This window comes from Oryx dammah, unplaced genomic scaffold, assembly GCF_014754425.2.
Source record: "Oryx dammah isolate SB20612 unplaced genomic scaffold, SCBI_Odam_1.1 HiC_scaffold_29, whole genome shotgun sequence".
Lineage (NCBI taxonomy): Eukaryota > Metazoa > Chordata > Mammalia > Artiodactyla > Bovidae > Oryx > Oryx dammah.
The window spans coordinates 100,501,569-100,518,748 of record NW_024070213.1 but is presented as its reverse complement, the minus strand read 5'-3'; the positions used below and the strand labels follow the sequence as shown (position 1 = coordinate 100,518,748).

Genomic DNA, 17,180 nt, shown 5'->3' with positions numbered 1-17,180 from the left:
GAATGAAATGTTTTTATAAGTACCATAATGAGGGATTTTAAAAAATTTTAGTCCATTAATATAATTCTACCTTGTATTGCCTAAATTGATAGCTCTTATTTATTAAACACATATTTTAAACATAGTCAAGAAGAAAATTAAGGTTGACCATAATCCTATCTCTTGGAGATATGTGGAGATAGCCACATATTAACAATATTTGGCTTTACCTGCATCTGTTCTTTTTCCCATGTTTTATTATAAGAAATCAAAACAAAAACTGCACTTACCAAAAAAAAAATCTATAGATACAAAAATGAATGTTCACTATGAACCCACTTAAAGGAATATTGTTTTCTGTTTTTTGTCAGATTTTTCCATGTATATACCAACATATTTTAACGTTATTCTCTTATGTTCAAATATATTCATACATATGGCTATAAGTATAAAACACATTATTTTCTAACTCACCTTTTGCCATAACATTGTATCTTAAATATCTTTCAATATCAGTTGAAACACATATAATTATTTAATGATTATATACTTGTAATGAAAGACTAAAAATGATTAATTCATAAATGGACTTTTGAAAATAGAATATTTCTGCAATTAACAAGAATTGATGATTATTAAGTTACCTTGTATAGCTAAAACAAGACTAAACTGGTTTTGCCGGAAAACAAGGGAAAAGGCCCTAAGAAGAATTTGTCAGGTGTGATTTGTAATCACAGATGTTATCATTAAAAAAATAATATTGTGTAAGTAAGGAAGTATAGGACTTACTCAGCAGAAGGAAGGTCTAACAGGTTTGATTCTGAATAGAATACAGCTGAAAAATGAATATTAGGAGATTAATTCTAAAGTAGATTCTCTTAAACTGATGCTGAATGACATTCATTTGAAAAAGAGATTTTTAATCTCATAATAGGGGCTTCCCTGCTGGCTCAGATGGTAAAGAATCTGCCTGATATGGGGGGAACCTAGGTTCAGTTCCTGGGTCGGGAAGATCCCCTGGAGAAGGAAATGGCAATCCACTCTAGTATTCTTGCCTAGAAAATTCCATGGACCGAGGAGCCTGGTGGGCTACAGTCGAAGGAGTCGCAAAGAGTCGGACATGACTGATCAACTAACACTTTCACTTTCAGTCTCATAATAAAGCCCTGAAAACATGTGATATATCACTTCCATCTGCTTAACATTCATGAAATCATTACCTAAAATGTCAGCAGAGATCTGCATTAGTTTTCCACCCTGTGTTGCTTTTTTTTCCTTTGCAATTTAAAATATTCACTGTATACATACTTCAATAGCTAATTGTTTTACTGTTGTTCCTAATAGCACCTTTAGAAATGATACGCTTTTGCTGTTCAACTAAAATTCATAAAAATAAATTACCTCTCGATTTTTTTAGATTAATCATGAAATAGTCCTTGTTAAATCTCAGATGATTGAAAAATAAATCACATGTGCCTCAAATATTCTTTGAACCACAAGCATTGCAAATTGACATTACAGTGTGGATTTTTCATCTTGACAGCTTATCATAGAAGCCAAGTTGCCCCAGATTTTCTTTCTTTAAAGAAGAACAGGTTAAATCTTGTAAAACATAAAGAATAAAACATAAGACTTGTTTATTGCTGTAAAGCAATCAACCCATGGATCAGATTCTATATGAGATTTATTTCAATTACAACTGGATAGCTTGAAAATTTTAGCTATTAAAATTAGTGGTAATTTTGCTCTTTTCAAGGACCCAAGATAAAGGAATTTTATTCAAAGAAACAATTGCACTTTGGCATGTTCTAAGTGTGGAAAAACAAATACAACACACACAAGAAGAACCTCATATATAGTCTTTTTAGGGCACAGATACAAAACCTATTTTCCAGTATTATTTGATTAACCATGAATGTTTTTGCAAATAAAAATCTCAGTGTTATACTTGTTTTGTAAATACAATAGTAAAATAAAATGAATCAACTCAAATATATGCTAAAATGCTTAGTCTAAGGAATAGTATCACCTTGCAAATATAGACTGTGTTTCCATAACAAAAGTAGGATGAGCATTTATATTTTCCCGTTTATGCACTTGTGCTAAGTTGTTTCAGTCATGTCCAACTCTTTCTGACCCTACGGCTGTATTATGCAAGGCTCCTCTGTCCATGAGATTCTCCAGGCAAGAATATTGGAGTGGTATGCCATGCCCTCCTCCAGGGTTCTTCCCAACCCAGGAAATGAACACAGGTCTCCCACATTGCAGGTGGATTCTTTACTGTCTAATCTAATAGTGACCTACTAATCTTAAACAGCATGATAATGTTAATTTTTCAACTTCACCTCCTGCAGTTCTCCTACATAAATTCTCTAGCTTAGAAAACTAGCCTTTTCATCATCACCGGGTTTAAAATTTTCTTTTGAAATCCTCAGCACATAAACATTGAATCTTCTTCTGTTTTTGAATAACCTATTTTGATCTTTTCCTGTTTTATGATTTAATGATTGTTTTATTCATTATACAAGTAGAACTTTTCTTTTTCTTTTTTTCATTTTCATTGTAAGCATCCATTCCATTTCCTTAGCACAAAACCACCATCACTTTCTGGGGACATGTTGCCATAACAAAAGTAGGATGAGCGTTTATATTCTCCTGTGTATGCATGCCAAGTCATTTCAGTTCAGTTCAGTCGCTCAGTCGTATCCGACTCTTTGTAACCCCATGACTCGCAGCACGCCAGACCTCCCTGTCCATCACCAACTCCCGGAGTTCACTCAAAATCACGTCCATCGAGTCAGTGATGCCATCCAGCCATCTCATCCTTTGTCATCCCCTTCTCCTCCTGCCCCCAATCCCACCCAGCATCAAAGTCTTTCCAAAGTGTCAACTCTTCGCATGAGGTGGCCAAAGTACTGGAGCTTCAGTTTTAGCATCATTGCTTCCAAAGAAATCCCAGGGTTGATCTCCTTCAGAATGGACAGGTTGGATCTCCTTGCAGTCCAAGGGACTCTCAAGAGTCTTCTCCAACACCATAGTTCAAAAGCATCAATTCTTCAATGCTCAGCTTTCTTCACAGTCCAGCTCTCACATCCATACATGACCACTGGAAAAACCATAGCCTTGACTAGATGGACCTTTGTTGGCAAAGTAATGTCTCTGCTTTTGAATATGCTATCTAGGTTGGTCATAACCCTCCTTCCAAGGAGTAAGTGTCTTTTAATTTCATGGCTGCAATCACCATCTGCAGTGATTTTGGAGCCCTGAAAAATAAAGTCGGACACTGTTTCCACTGTTTCCCCATCTATTTCCCATGAAGTGATGGGACCAGATGCCATGATCTTCGTTTTCTGAATGTTGAGCTTTAAGCCAACTTTTTCACTTTCCTCTTTCACTTTCATCAAGAGGCTCTTTAGTTCCTCTTCACTTTCTGCCATAAGGGTGGTGTCATCTGCATATCTGAGGTTATTGATATTTCTCCCAGCAATCTGGATTCCAGGTTGTGCTTCTTCCAGCCCAGCATTTCTCATGATGTACTCTGCATAGAAGTTAAATAAGCAGGGTGACAAGGTACAGCCTTGACGCACTCCTTTTCCTGTTTGGAACCAGTCTGTTGTTCCACGTCCAGTTCTAACTGTTGCTTCCTGACCTGCATACAGATTTCTCAAGAGGCAGGGCAGGTGGTCTGAACTGAAGGTTGAAGGGTGAAAGCCTTTGACTGTGTTTCCACACCAACTCTTTGGACACTATGGATGGTAGTCTGCCAGGCTCCTCTATCCATGGGATTCTCCAGGCAAGAATACTGGACTGGGTCGCCATACCATCCTCCAGGGAATCTTCCTTACCCAGGAATGAAATCTATGTTTTGTACATCTCCTGCATTGGCAAGTGGATTGTTTACCCGTACCTGGGAAATCCATATTCTCCTGTAAAATGTATACAGAGTCAGAGAAATAGACAAGGACTTCATGCTGTTGCAGAATGTGTATATTCCATAAAGGCAAGCTTCATTAAAATATTATTTTGCTTTTAGCATGGGAGTTAGGCTCTGCATGTGCCATGATCAGAGAATATCTTGGGGATAGGGGATTAAATAGCATATCATAAATATAGTAAAAGTGAGAAAGGTGCTAAGTTAGGGATTATGATTTTGATCAACCTATTTTTTTAAAGTACTTTTGTTATACCAGATAATATTTAATAAACTATTGCTATATAATAAGTTTATCTGGACTGCAAGGAGATCCAACCAATCCATTCTGAAGGAGATCAGCCCTGGGATTTCTTTGGAAGGAATGATGCTAAAGCTGAAACTCCAGTACTTTGGCCACCTCATGTGAAGAGTTGACTCATTGGAGAAGACTTTGATGCTGGGAGGGATTGGGGGCAGGAGGAGAAGGGGATGACAGAGGATGAGATGGCTGGATGGCATCACAGACTCGATGGACGTGAGTCTGAGTGACTCTGGGAGTTGGTGATGCTAGGGAGGCCTGGTGTGCTGCGATTCACAGGGTCGCAAAGAGTCGGACACGACTGAGCGACTGAACTGACTCAACTGAACTGAAGTTTATCTGGAGAATAAATGCTATACTTAGTCTCCAGATAAGTTCACCTTATTTAATCCTCCACAGTAATGCTACAAAGTAATTTTTATTCCTTTCTACTCTCAGTTCAGTTCAGTTCAGTCGCTCAGTCGTGTCCGACTCTTTGCGACCCCATGAATTGCAGGATGCCAGGCCTCCCTGTCCATCACCAACTCCCTGAGTTCACTCAGACTTATATCCATCGAGTCAGTGATGCCATCCAGCCATCTCATCCTCTGCCGTCCCCTTCTCCTCCTGCCCCCAATCCCTCCTTGCATCAGAGTCTTTTCCAATGGGTCAACTCTTCTCATGAGGTGGCCAAAGTACTGGAGTGTCAGCTTTAGCATCATTCCTTCCAAAGAAATCCCAGGGCTGATCTCCTTCAGAATGGACTGGTTGGATCTCCTTGCAGTCCAAGGGACTCTCAAGTATGAGAGAAAACTGAGGCCTAGAGAGAAAGTGGTTTACCTTTGGTCCACTATCTAGTGAGTGTCAGTCAGAAATAAATTGAGATTAATTGTCTCCAGTGACTGTTCTTTTGATTTCTAGATAGATGGCCATGATAACCTGTTTGGTAGAAGTTTTAGAATTACTATAGAATTTTCATGTTTATGATCTCATTTCCCACTTATAACCATTATACTCAATCTAGAGAGTGGTCATTGTTTTATATAACAGAAACACTAAAGTATGTTTTTTAAAATAGTAATTTTAGGATTGGGTCCAGAGTTTATAAGATCAGTTTATCACTCAGTCAGGCTTTTTTTGTACTGCCATGCAAATATTCACCCTCCTCGAAGAACACACCCAAATAAATCTCTTGCATGCAAGTGTATATGTGAGTCTGTTTCTAGGGACCCTGACCTAAAAGAATAGTTTCAATATCAAGCCATTCTCTTGAGTCTTTTGTTAAGTCTTCTCAGTTAAGTTAAGTTAACTTAACTGAAGTTAAGTCTTCAGTCCTTTGTTAAGTCTTCCCTGGTGGCTCAGCTGGTAAAGAATCTGCCTGCCATTCAGGAGACCTGGGTTGGATCCCTGGGTTGAGACGATTCCCTGGAGGAGGGCATGGCCCACTCCAGTATTCTTGCCTGGAGAATCCCCAAGGACCCGAGGAGCCTGGGTTTGCAAAGAGTCGGACATGAATGAGCAGCTAATACACACACGATTTCTGGAGACGCTAGCTTGTGATGCCTTGTTTCCTTGGGTATTTTGTTTTTATTATAAATTTTTATTTTTTAAATTTTATTTGTGGTAATTATTTGTGGCTTAGACTGAAAACAGTTTATTCCAAAGAAAATTTACAATTGTCTCTGTCAGGTGACTGGGGGCTGTATCAACCTACGATCACTTTGCAGTATTGCATTGAAGTTTTTCACATCACATAATTCAGGCTACAGTCCAATATTAGGATTGTTTTCTACTAGAATGATCAATATTCCCTGTCATTCAGCACTATTACTAGAATTCAAGATAGAAATAATGTCTTGTAACACTTTCCAGAAATGTACATTTATATATATTTTACACTTAAATCAAAGGACTGGCCAATTTGGTGGATGCTAGCTTTATATTCTTTTAGGCTTCCTAATTTAAGCAACTACTGGATTTATCTCTCTGTTCTCTGTGTTCTGTAAATCTATGAAAATTAAGCTCAAATTCACTAAAGTTTGCAATTGCTCTCAAAATGGAAGTTAGCATTCTACTTACCACTTTTCTCTTTTCATTTAATTTTGCCTTAGAGTATTCCTTACTTCCCACTTAGCTCATCAATGCATGAAAATGTGTTAATCTACTCAGCATTTATAACATTAATATTTTCCCCAAGCCAAAGAGATAGGCATTACCCATTCTGCCATGCTATAGAATTGTCAGTCTCTTCCTCTAATCTTCATAAAATATCTTGACTTTTAACATGTGGTCCTTTTTACCCCAAAAAAGCAAGCTGGGATAAAATGAAAACAGCAACTTACATGTAGAGATGGTAAATTCCTGGGTTCTGTTTTAACGAAAGCTATCTCACTGATAAAACAGACAAAGAGTTGGAGGAATAAAAAGAGTAAATCCCTCTTTCTCTTTATTAGAATAAAAAGAATACTTGTTTGCTTTGGTACAGAGAAATGCTGAACAATGTATTGGACAGAAGCATTTACACCCTGGTTTAGGCCTAAAGGGAAGTTTTATGACTTTCTTTTCTGCTCTTAAATCAATACAAAGTAAAAGGGACATTTACAGAAGGTACTAAATGGTTTGAAGTTCCAGGAATAAAGAATGCATTCACTCTTAAGCTTTTCTGAAATAATGTGAGAAAAAATACAATTTTAGGATTCCCCAGTAACCCATTGAAAATAGGAGTAAGAGGGTTGAGAGGTTTCTTTGCTCCTAGAGAAGGAGAAGGCATGAGGCAGCCATAGCAAGTCTCCTGTGGCCCCTGAGTAACAAGAGAAAACAACAGGATTTCCTTTGTCACTGATAACAAGACACTTGGCTGAGAAAGAGAAAACAGACAGATGTTGAAGGGATCTCTGGTCATGATGAGAGTAAATTATAACAAAGAGCAGTGCAGGATGTATGTCAAGAAACCAGGTGGGAATAGAGAAACCTCAACAGATGCCAATGTGGTGGGGAGCGGGGACTTGATTGTATATTGCAACAGATGTCAGTGTAGGACAAAGGAAGGCCGAAGCCCAGATGTCTCACCATCTGATATTGTATTATGAAAACTTTTCAGAAATTAAACCTATCCAGGAAGAAAGGAAGGAAGGGGAGGAGCAACTCTGATTTAACTGAATTAAAACCTGGCCTTGGGAATACCCTGAAGCAATTAAATTCACTTAGACTTGATTCATTTAACATTTTTCACTATCAAGCAGAATGGTAACTCACAAGCTAAATCTGGTTATGATAAAATTAAACTAATAGCATATTATATTATCACTTGAATTTTAGAGCCTGAGAATATGTATCCACTACACATACTCTTTTTTTTTTTTAATTTATTTATTTATTTTTAATTTTTACTTTACAATTCTGTATTGCTTTTGGCATAGATTGACATGAATCCACCACAGGTGTACATGCGTTCCCAAACATGACTACACATACTCTTGATCTCCACAAAGATCTATCAGGAGGAAAGTAGTGATCAACTGTGTAAAATATGGCTGCCAACTAACTTAGGATGGAAACATGGTGAATTCAGCAATAAGTTATTAATCAGTGACCCTGCAAGCAGAATCTTAGAATGACAAGGGCAGAAAAATCAACTAGAAGGTAAAAAAATTGAAGTAATATATGTAAAACACACACATACACACCACTCTTGAAAAACTGGTTATGAAAGGGAATAGGAAACAAAAAACAGACTAAAATAGTATCTAAAGGGGTATATGAGCTCAAGGAAAGTTGTGTTTTGTTTTATTTAAGGTTATAGATATTAGATCATGTTTGACTGATCAGAGAAAATATATAGGACAAATCAAGAAGTTGAATATAACAGGAGACAGCCAGAAGTGCAGCAGGAGCAAAGAAACACATGTGGAGGGACTGGATTTAAATTGGAGCAGTGCTTTCTTCATTGTAATGGGAACAGGAGGCATTAGGACAGTGTTTAGAAGTAGTAGCAAAAATACTAAGTAGTTGCTGTCTGGAGTTTTCACTCTGGGAAGATGTGAAGCCATAGGCTTGTGATTAGTGGAGGCAAAAAAGAGGCCAAGATTTAAGTAGAGTGGATCGATGAGATTTCACAGTGGAAATAGAGTAAACTTTCTGGAGATACACTGTTTCTTGAATGAACTGTGCAAAGTCCATTTGAATTTGGTGAATATGTAACTTTAGTGCTTCCGGTATATAGCTTGATGTTTAGCTGCTGGGATACAGGCACAAAGATGGATCTGCCCAAAGCTGCATCTTGACAAGTGTGTATGAAATTAGAGCAAGGGAGACAAGAATATTTTTAAAAGAGTGATTGTAAATATGGTACAACCAGAAAAAGAAGTCAGGCATGGAGGAAGAATCTAAAAGTCGAAGGCAACTGATGAGTAGTGAAACAACTGGAGATCAATAAATTGGGCACCTTCTCATTAAAGCTGCTTTGAAATGGTGGTAACTGTTAGGGTGCTTATCTGTTTAAATTATCAATGTGTTGAAACAAGTAACCAGAAGGTCCATAAATGTCCTTGTCTCAGAAAAGGAGGACACATAGAAGAGCACACCACCCAGAGTTAAAATCTGGGGATCAAAAGAGGGACCAAATGTAATAGTCTGAGAGTAGCATGGGTGAGTCCTAATTTTAAGAAAACTATTCTGTATACATTTTATTTAATTTTCAAACAAATGGAAATATCTTTGAACATTAAAAAAAATCTCATTTTTGGAACAGGTTGCTGTAAGGCGTCAGTCACAGGAAATATTCAAATAGAGACTGGTTTATTATTAGTTATATTGTGAAGAGACTTCAACACATAAAAAATTTAGATTGTATGATCTCTGAAGTATCTTCCTACTTCAAGATCATTTCTGAATCTGAATGTTTATCCATCCACCATTCATTATTTTCTTTTTCTCTAAAGTTCAATCATGAGCAAACTTGACTATATCCTAAAAATCTTCCTAAAAGTCTCCCTAGAATGTTTAGGTGTTAACTTAAACCTAGTTCTTTCCCGATGACATTTCTTCTACAAAAGGAGTCTGAGACTTAAAGTAGGGTAAGTGCCCTTTTTGTATTCATCATCCTATTCCAGACAATTGTATATCCTTCCTCTATAAAGCACCTCCCTTTGTTGCTACCATCTAAAAATCACCTAGGTCACCTCTTTTATTTTCTTTACTGGTTAACTCCTGGCTTACTTGAACTATCTCCAATACCACTTCTGGAGTGGTGAATTCAAACTCCAAGACCTAGCCTCTTCACTCTTCTCAGTCATCTTGGTCCCCACTCTAATTCCCAAAATCACTCTACAATAGCATATATGACTTTGTCTTTACTAACCACAACCACTCTCTTCAAACCCCGATTTCAAACATTTGTTGTTGTTCACCGTTGTTATTCAGTCACTAAGTCATACCCGACTCTTTGCCACCCCATAAACTGCAGCACACAAGTCTTCCTTGTCCTTCACTATCTCCCAGAGTTTGTTCCAACTCATATCCACTGAGTCGGTTATACATTCCAACCATCTCATCCTCTGCCACCCTTTCTCCTTCTGCCTTCAATCTTTCCCAGCATCAGGGTCTTTTCCAGTGAGTTAGCTGTTTGAATCAATGTGCCCAAAGTATTGTAGCTTCAGCATCAGTCCTTCCAAGCATCTTTTAATTTTGTGGCTGTAGTCACTGTTAAAGATATCCTACTACAATTTTATATCTTTCCAGTTCACTCCCTCAAAAAGTCAATATACAATAGTATAAAGCCAGAGAGACTTTACCATTTTAATTTATCTCTCACCCCTCAATCTGCACTTCTCTTATCAAACTTATATTTCACTGTTAATCATTATAAAATCACTCACTTAACTGCAGCATGAACTCATTTTTTTAAAACTATATTTGTTTACTCTTCACTCTTTAGGCTAAACCAGAACCATAGTTAAATCCAATTCTCCATCTTCTGCACACCTGTACCTACCCCACTGGAGCAGCCTGGAAGAAATTCCAAACCATCTAGATGGACATCAATAAGCTCATGAGCACTGACTCAAAACTATATTTCCCTAGTCCATTCACTCTTTTCTGTGCTATAGGACTATTTTATATCACACCCTTTGCCTCAAACTTCTCCTGTTTTTCCATTTTTAGCTTGTGATCATTCTTTATATGTTACTAAAACATAACCAGAAAAGAAAGAGAGAGAAATGTCATTCACCGCCTGCCCCTTCACATCTATTTCCTTGCATTTGTGCTTGAATATTCCAGCTTCTCTTCTGTTTTTAGGATGGACTGCACTCTAAGTAAACCCAGGTTTCTCACTATGTTCTCAATTCCATCCTTTCTTTCTTAAAGACTTTGCTCTAGCAATGTTCCCTTTTCTCCTCCCTTGATCTTTCAGTCTATTTTAAATAAGAAGCCAGCATGATCCCAGAAAAAACTTAGGTTAGATTTGTACTCCACTCTGCCTAAAAAGCTTTAATTGATAAATGTTTTACCTATCAATTTAATGTTGAAATCTTTGATTTTACCCGTAAAACCACATATAATGTAATTCCTGGCTCCCTGACAGACCTCATCTACCACAATTCTTCTCTTTATTCTTCCTCATTCCTCCTCCATAACTTTCAAATGTGCCAAGTACTCACCCACCATCAGGTATTTGCTCTTACTACTGTCTTTGCCTGGGATGCTCTTCCCACACATATTTGCATTTCCTTCAGATCCTTATTTTAAAAATTCCCATTTTCAGGGAGACATTCCAGCTTACTAATTTAGAAATTTCACCCCATCTTTTATACTTAATATCTCTCTACCCCGCCCTTTTCTTTTTTTACCACTTATCTCATTTTAGTATAAGGCATAGTGTATACCTTCTCTCCTAATTTCTTAGTTTGTGTATATAAATATACCTGCACAGTGCATCTCCTAGAAAATTTTGTCTTTATAATGAAATGCTAGTGAATGTTTTATTAACATTTATATATTTAGTTTCTTAGTTTTTAGAAGATATCAGAAAAACCACAATGTCTTGATGGTCTTCCATAAAGAAATTTTCTCTTGAAAAGAAATATCAATCCTATTTTATTCTTAATTACATGAAGTCACCTTAAAACATACACTTCATATCTGTCATTTGAATCCAGATAGTTTTTAAGCCAATATTATTGCCTCTGTAAATGTTAATATAGATTATTTTTAAAACTGTTCCATAATATATTTTAATTTTGATTTTATTAGGTTGTGCTAAATTATCATACATAAAAATATTATGTGTTGCATGATCTTCTTTTGTCTTTTAAAGGTATGAAACATATTCCTTTAAAAACACATTGAATGAAATAATTTTGTCCCCTTTTAACATAACAGTCACTAAATAAAACAAATATTGAATAAGTTAAAAAGAACAACAACAATAAACTTTCCCTCAATGAGTTTCTCAAGGATTTAATTGTCAAATTTCTCTTTTTGTTCTAAATGATGTCTTAGAAATACCAAGTTAAAAACTGGGAAGCCAATATGCTTTATTTGATGCAATTTAAAATATCTAAAGAGTAAATAATGTTTGAAGACTGTGTTATATAATTGGCAAAAGGCAAAATAAAATTTACTTTTAACTTAGAGTACAGAATGGCCACCCAGGAACAGTGCCTGAATCAAGGCAGAGAAATTATCCTTGAAGATGTCAGATATTTTACACTCACAAAAATGGCTTTGCTTATACACAATGATTGGAGAAGGAAATGGCAACCTACTCCACTACTCCTGCCTGGAGAATCCCCATGGACAGAGGAGACTGGCAGGCCACAGTCCAGGGGGTTGCAAAGAGTCAGACATGACTGAGCGACTAAGCAGCAGCAGCGGACACAATGATTCGTTTGCTTTTACTCCTACACGACTGCATGAGGTTCTCACATCATCTAAGGGCCCTTGCAATTCTGAGATTCTTCTTTTCAATAAAAAGCCCCGTCAGATTACTAATTAGGGAACCAAATATGAACAACAGCATTGATTTATTCTTTTATAGTTTTTCAATTATATATTTAAAAGTAACTCAACATAATACCTTTCAAAATTTTTTCCTATGTTTAATTCAACAAACTGTTCTCCTCATCTTTGAATATTTATCTTTACTAAGGTTTATCCTTTTATTTATTATGACAATTAATGAGTACAGTTACTATATTCTTCTCTTTATTCATTTGATGTACTTATCCTGAATTTATTCTTAATTGTGCTGTGCTCTTGGGTCTTCTTGTAGGCTTAAATTTATTAAGCATTCACACATGATTTACCTCAAACTGTACTCTCCCTTCTAAAATTAGAAAAAGAAGCCTAAAAAAGCATAATACATACTGATTAGCTAAAACTGAGAACACATACTTCTTTGCAAACATTATTGGAAGATTATATTATTTGTTTGCCTTAGCCCTCCCAACTTCCTTTTTCACTTTCTAAAAGTGTTCTCCTTCCCTGGTCATGATACAGACTAACATATGACTTTCCATAGTTACAGACTGTGAAGTGCAACTCTCAGCTAATGCCAAGGAAACTCAACTTTTTTGGAGAAATATCTGCCATCTATTTATTTTAGGTTAAACACTTCCATAAATAGTATCAGACATAGCCATGTGACTTGATTTAACCAATGGAAAAGTGACAAACTGTCATTACTGAGTTGGCACCTTAACAAAGTAACACTATGTATTTCTGCTTCCACTTCTTCCCCTGAAAATGCTTCCCCTGAAAAACCCTTTGTTGCTTCAGCCAGAATATCAGAATGACAACACATGGACCAAAAGCTTGTGGTCCAGTTTAGCACAGCATATCCCAGTTGAGACAGCTGACCTGCAGGCAACTGAGGTTTAAAGAAATAATCGTTTTAAGTCATTGAGGTTTGGGTGCAGATGTTTGTTATGCAGGATTATCACAGCAGAAAAAGGACTAATATTCCTTAGCAGAGAAAGTGAACACTTATTCAGAGACTTTTATACAACTGCTAAAAAAATACAGAAAGATAGTAACCTCTCTAGAACATTATTAATAAAAATAGCATTAAATCTTTCAACTTCATAAATAGTATGCATAGATGATGAGTTATTTTCAAAATCAAGGTATAACATTTTACCTATAAATATTTAATCACCTAAGGGAAAAGCTCAATTGTACAGAAAAAAAATATATATATATATAAATACATACATATATACGTACATGTATACATACATATGTGTGTGTTTCATTCAGGTATCTTTTTCAGATCACTCTTTGGTTCCTATTCACATACCATTGGTACTGTAGATTCAATGCACAGAGTAATAGAGAAATAGTCATACTTTTTTAAATTTTAGTATTAGGAGAATGTTATAAACAAAGAAAATGTACTACTCAATTATATACTGCCTAAAATGTATCACATATTTCAGTGATTTAATAATGTGTGGTGTGTATACATTCTATGTTTTGAAGGGTTAATATGTCTCAGGGGAAGATGAGGTTTCCCTTGAAGAGATTATATTGCACATTTGATGTAAATGACAGGTTTAGCACAAAATAAGATGTTTCACATAAGGTTTCTGGCTTTGAAATTTCTGGGCCTCAAGTTCCTGCTTTTCTAATTAGCTCTATAGAATGAAAATAAAGGGTCACAAAGATGAAGCACAAAGAAAATAACCAAGACATCACCTTAATTTTATGCATTGTTAAATGAAGCTAAGATTCTTCCAAGTTCATAAAGTTCATTAGATCTCCAAATCAAATATTCATCCTGAAGGAAAGTTTACAGGGCTCAAAATAGCCTGGAGTTAAAACTCCCCTCCGGGTCCTCCCCACCATTCTATGCAAAACAAAGAACTCTCTCACAGGAAGAAAAATATGGACATTAAGGTTGATTACGCCTGGCTCCCATCCGGTCCCAGCCTCTGGCCGATCTCCAGAATTCCTTGCCCCAGCCATTTAAGAGATAACTACTGCGAACAAGCTTGAAGAAGAACAGGCCCCCTTAAGACAGTAGATTTCCACATATAGGCCTATATACACTTACTCTTTTCTTGGGTTAGTGCAGCAGCTCACTAATCTGACTGCTGCCCCGTCTCACCTCATTAAAGGTGATCTGTTCCTTTAAAGTGCCAGTCTCGTTCTTTTTCTGAACCTCGCCTTCTCTAACTCCCTTACCCTGCTGCTGCTGCTGCTGCTAAGTCACTTCAGTCGTGTCCACTCTGTGCGACCCCATAGATGGCAGCCCACCAGGCTCTACTGTCCCTGGGATTCTCCAGGCAAGAACACTGGAGTGGGTTGCCATTTCCTTCTCCAATGCATTAAAGTGAAAAGCGAAAATGAAGTCGTTCAGTCGTGTCCAGCTCTTAGCGACCCCATGGACTGCAGCCTACCAGGCCCTCCATCCATGAGATTTTCCAGGCAAGAGTTCTGGAGTAGGGTGCCATCTCCTTCTCCAAACTCCCTTACCCTACACATCCCAAATACTTCTTTTCACTTCCATTTCTATAGAAATACTAGTCAGACATATGACTCCTAGGATACTTGTCAGACATGTAAAGTTAACAAGTCTAAACAGCTCTACCTTCTCCAGGTAAGTGTGGTCCTTTTATTTTTTACTCTATTAAGTAGCTGTTAAATATTAAGTAGGATGAACATCGGTATCAGCAAGGATCACAACAGGAAACAATGACACATTCAAATGTAGTAGTTTAGGAGACTTCGACACAAGGACGGTTAATAAACATGACATGCAAAGAATAAGCACCGTATTGAAGCACCCAGAGTAAGCAGAAGCAGGGAGTCCTCAACATTAGTTGACGCAGAGAGGTAGGAGGAGAGACAACTTATGAAACAGAATGGCCTGAAGCAGGCCTGTGGCAACTACAAGGGAGTATTGCTCAACAGAAACTGTGGACTTCTGTAGAGGAACTGAGAAAAGGGCAATCCATGACCAGGTAGAGAGACAACCATGTACCAAGTATCTCGACTTTACTCTCCTCCTGACACGCCCTTTCCCATATGGCTTCCAGATTCCACAGGAGGCTAGGGTTAAAGAAAAGGCCACTGACTAAGTTAGTAAAAGTTGGTCTTCTGGTGCCAGAGTTGGGTGGTGAGTTTGAAAATTAGATATGGAGAGGTAACGTGTCTCTAACATATTCATCCAGGGTTTCAAGACAGAAGCAAGAGAATCCTTCTAGATCTCTCGCTCTCCTCTACCCAGTCTAGACTCAAAAGACATTTTTTTACATTTAAAACTCAAAAGGAAGTCTGCCTCCCCATGGGGTGAAGAACTCAAAAGGAACTCTGCCTCTACAACAGACTGAAGTAACTTCTGGTTATGAATTTCCCACCAGCTGCCACCATTTCTTAAAATTAGGTAAAAAAATCAGAAGTGATTTAGACATCTCATCATGTATTTTTAACTATTTTGACATAGCTTTATTATGAAACAGGATTTTCTGAGCATAACAAAGCCATCTGTAAATCTGTAAATGTGGATGACCGTGTATCTTTGTAGGAACTCTCTGAGATTCTATATGTGAAAACTTGCCTCCTCATGTGTCTTTAAAAACAAAGTAATTAAGTCAAGGCAGCACATCTGAGGCTCCTCCATCAAAAAATGAACAATTTCATGAGAGTGAGATGAATCCTTCAATTAAAATAAAAAAGACAGGAAACAATCAGCTATAAATACATATACGATCTGGGCTGAAATGACTCACAGAAGAACCATGAAGCAAGTGCATTTTGTATGCACCAGCCTTCACTTTCCTTAAGAACTCCTGGGCAATGAAGAGAATGTACCTGTAGGTAATTACTGAGCTGGAGAAATAGTAAGGCTGTTCACCCAACCTTCTCTTCCCTAGAGGGTAGTTAGAGCTACACCCTATGGGGCAGAGAGGAAAGGGTGTACCACCTGTGTTACACCTGTGTAAAATAAAAATGTTTTTAACAGGCTCTTCACCACCTACTGAAGCCATTCCATTTTTCAAAATGGCACAGAAGGTCCAGACTTACTAAACTGTACAAAGAAAACCATAAATACATATATATTCATATTCAAATGATCATGCAAATGAAGCAGTTTACATCGGGAGAATGAAGAAATTTCTTATTTCTGTGGAACCAAAGTATTTCCGAGAGCTAAAGAGATGTTTGATAGAAATGAAGTCCCAACATCAGATGATATTCACATACTTCTACAGTTTATGTTTTACATTTGTGATTCTGATATTAGAGTCCAAGCTTCACAATGTAATAGATACAGGTTCTTAAAGTATAAATAAGTAAGCATGTAAAGGAAATATGAACAACAAATTTTTACATTATCCTTGAAAATAAAGAGAAAAATAGATGAATTCCTGAGATATCTGCCCTTAAGACCAAGTTGTTGTGAAAAGCAAATGTTTCTCTAGTGCTTAACCAGTGCCTGCAACACATACTTTTGGAATGGATGGATGGATGCTTGAATTCATGGATGAATTACTAAATGGATTAATACATTTGGCTTCATAAAGTGTCTTCTTTTTCATAAAAATGCTAAAATATAAATGAAGAGCCACTGTCTCGGGTAATGTTTCAGAATCAGGAAACACTCTGATAGATTATCCCCATGTGAATCAATCAAGATTTTTCAGTTGCAGAAACAGAAATCTAATGTCAGGAAGTTAAACTAGACAAAGATTTGAGATATCTTTATTTATTTATTTGCTTTAATGAGGTAGAATTGCAGAGCTGTCTGTTCCTGGAGAAGAGAGAATAACTGTTCTCTGGAGTGGCTTTTGCTCTATGACTCTCTCTCTCTCTCTCTTTGAGTCACTTCAGTCGTATCCGACTCTTTGTGACCCTATGGACTGTAGCCCACCAGGCTCCTCTGTCCATGGGGATTCTTCAGGCAAGAATACTGGAGTGGGTTGCCGTGCCCTCCTTCAGGGGATCTTCCGGAGCCACAGATCAAAACTAGGTCTCTTATACCTACCT

The 17,180-nt window shown here is 37.1% G+C and overlaps 1 long non-coding RNA gene across 1 annotated transcript in view; it reads right to left on the bottom strand.

Moving 5' to 3' along the window:
• LOC120858416 overlaps positions 1–17,180 on the bottom strand; it is a 439,990-nt gene that overhangs the window by 341,300 nt on the left and 81,510 nt on the right. The gene's annotated exons all lie outside the window — the stretch shown is intronic.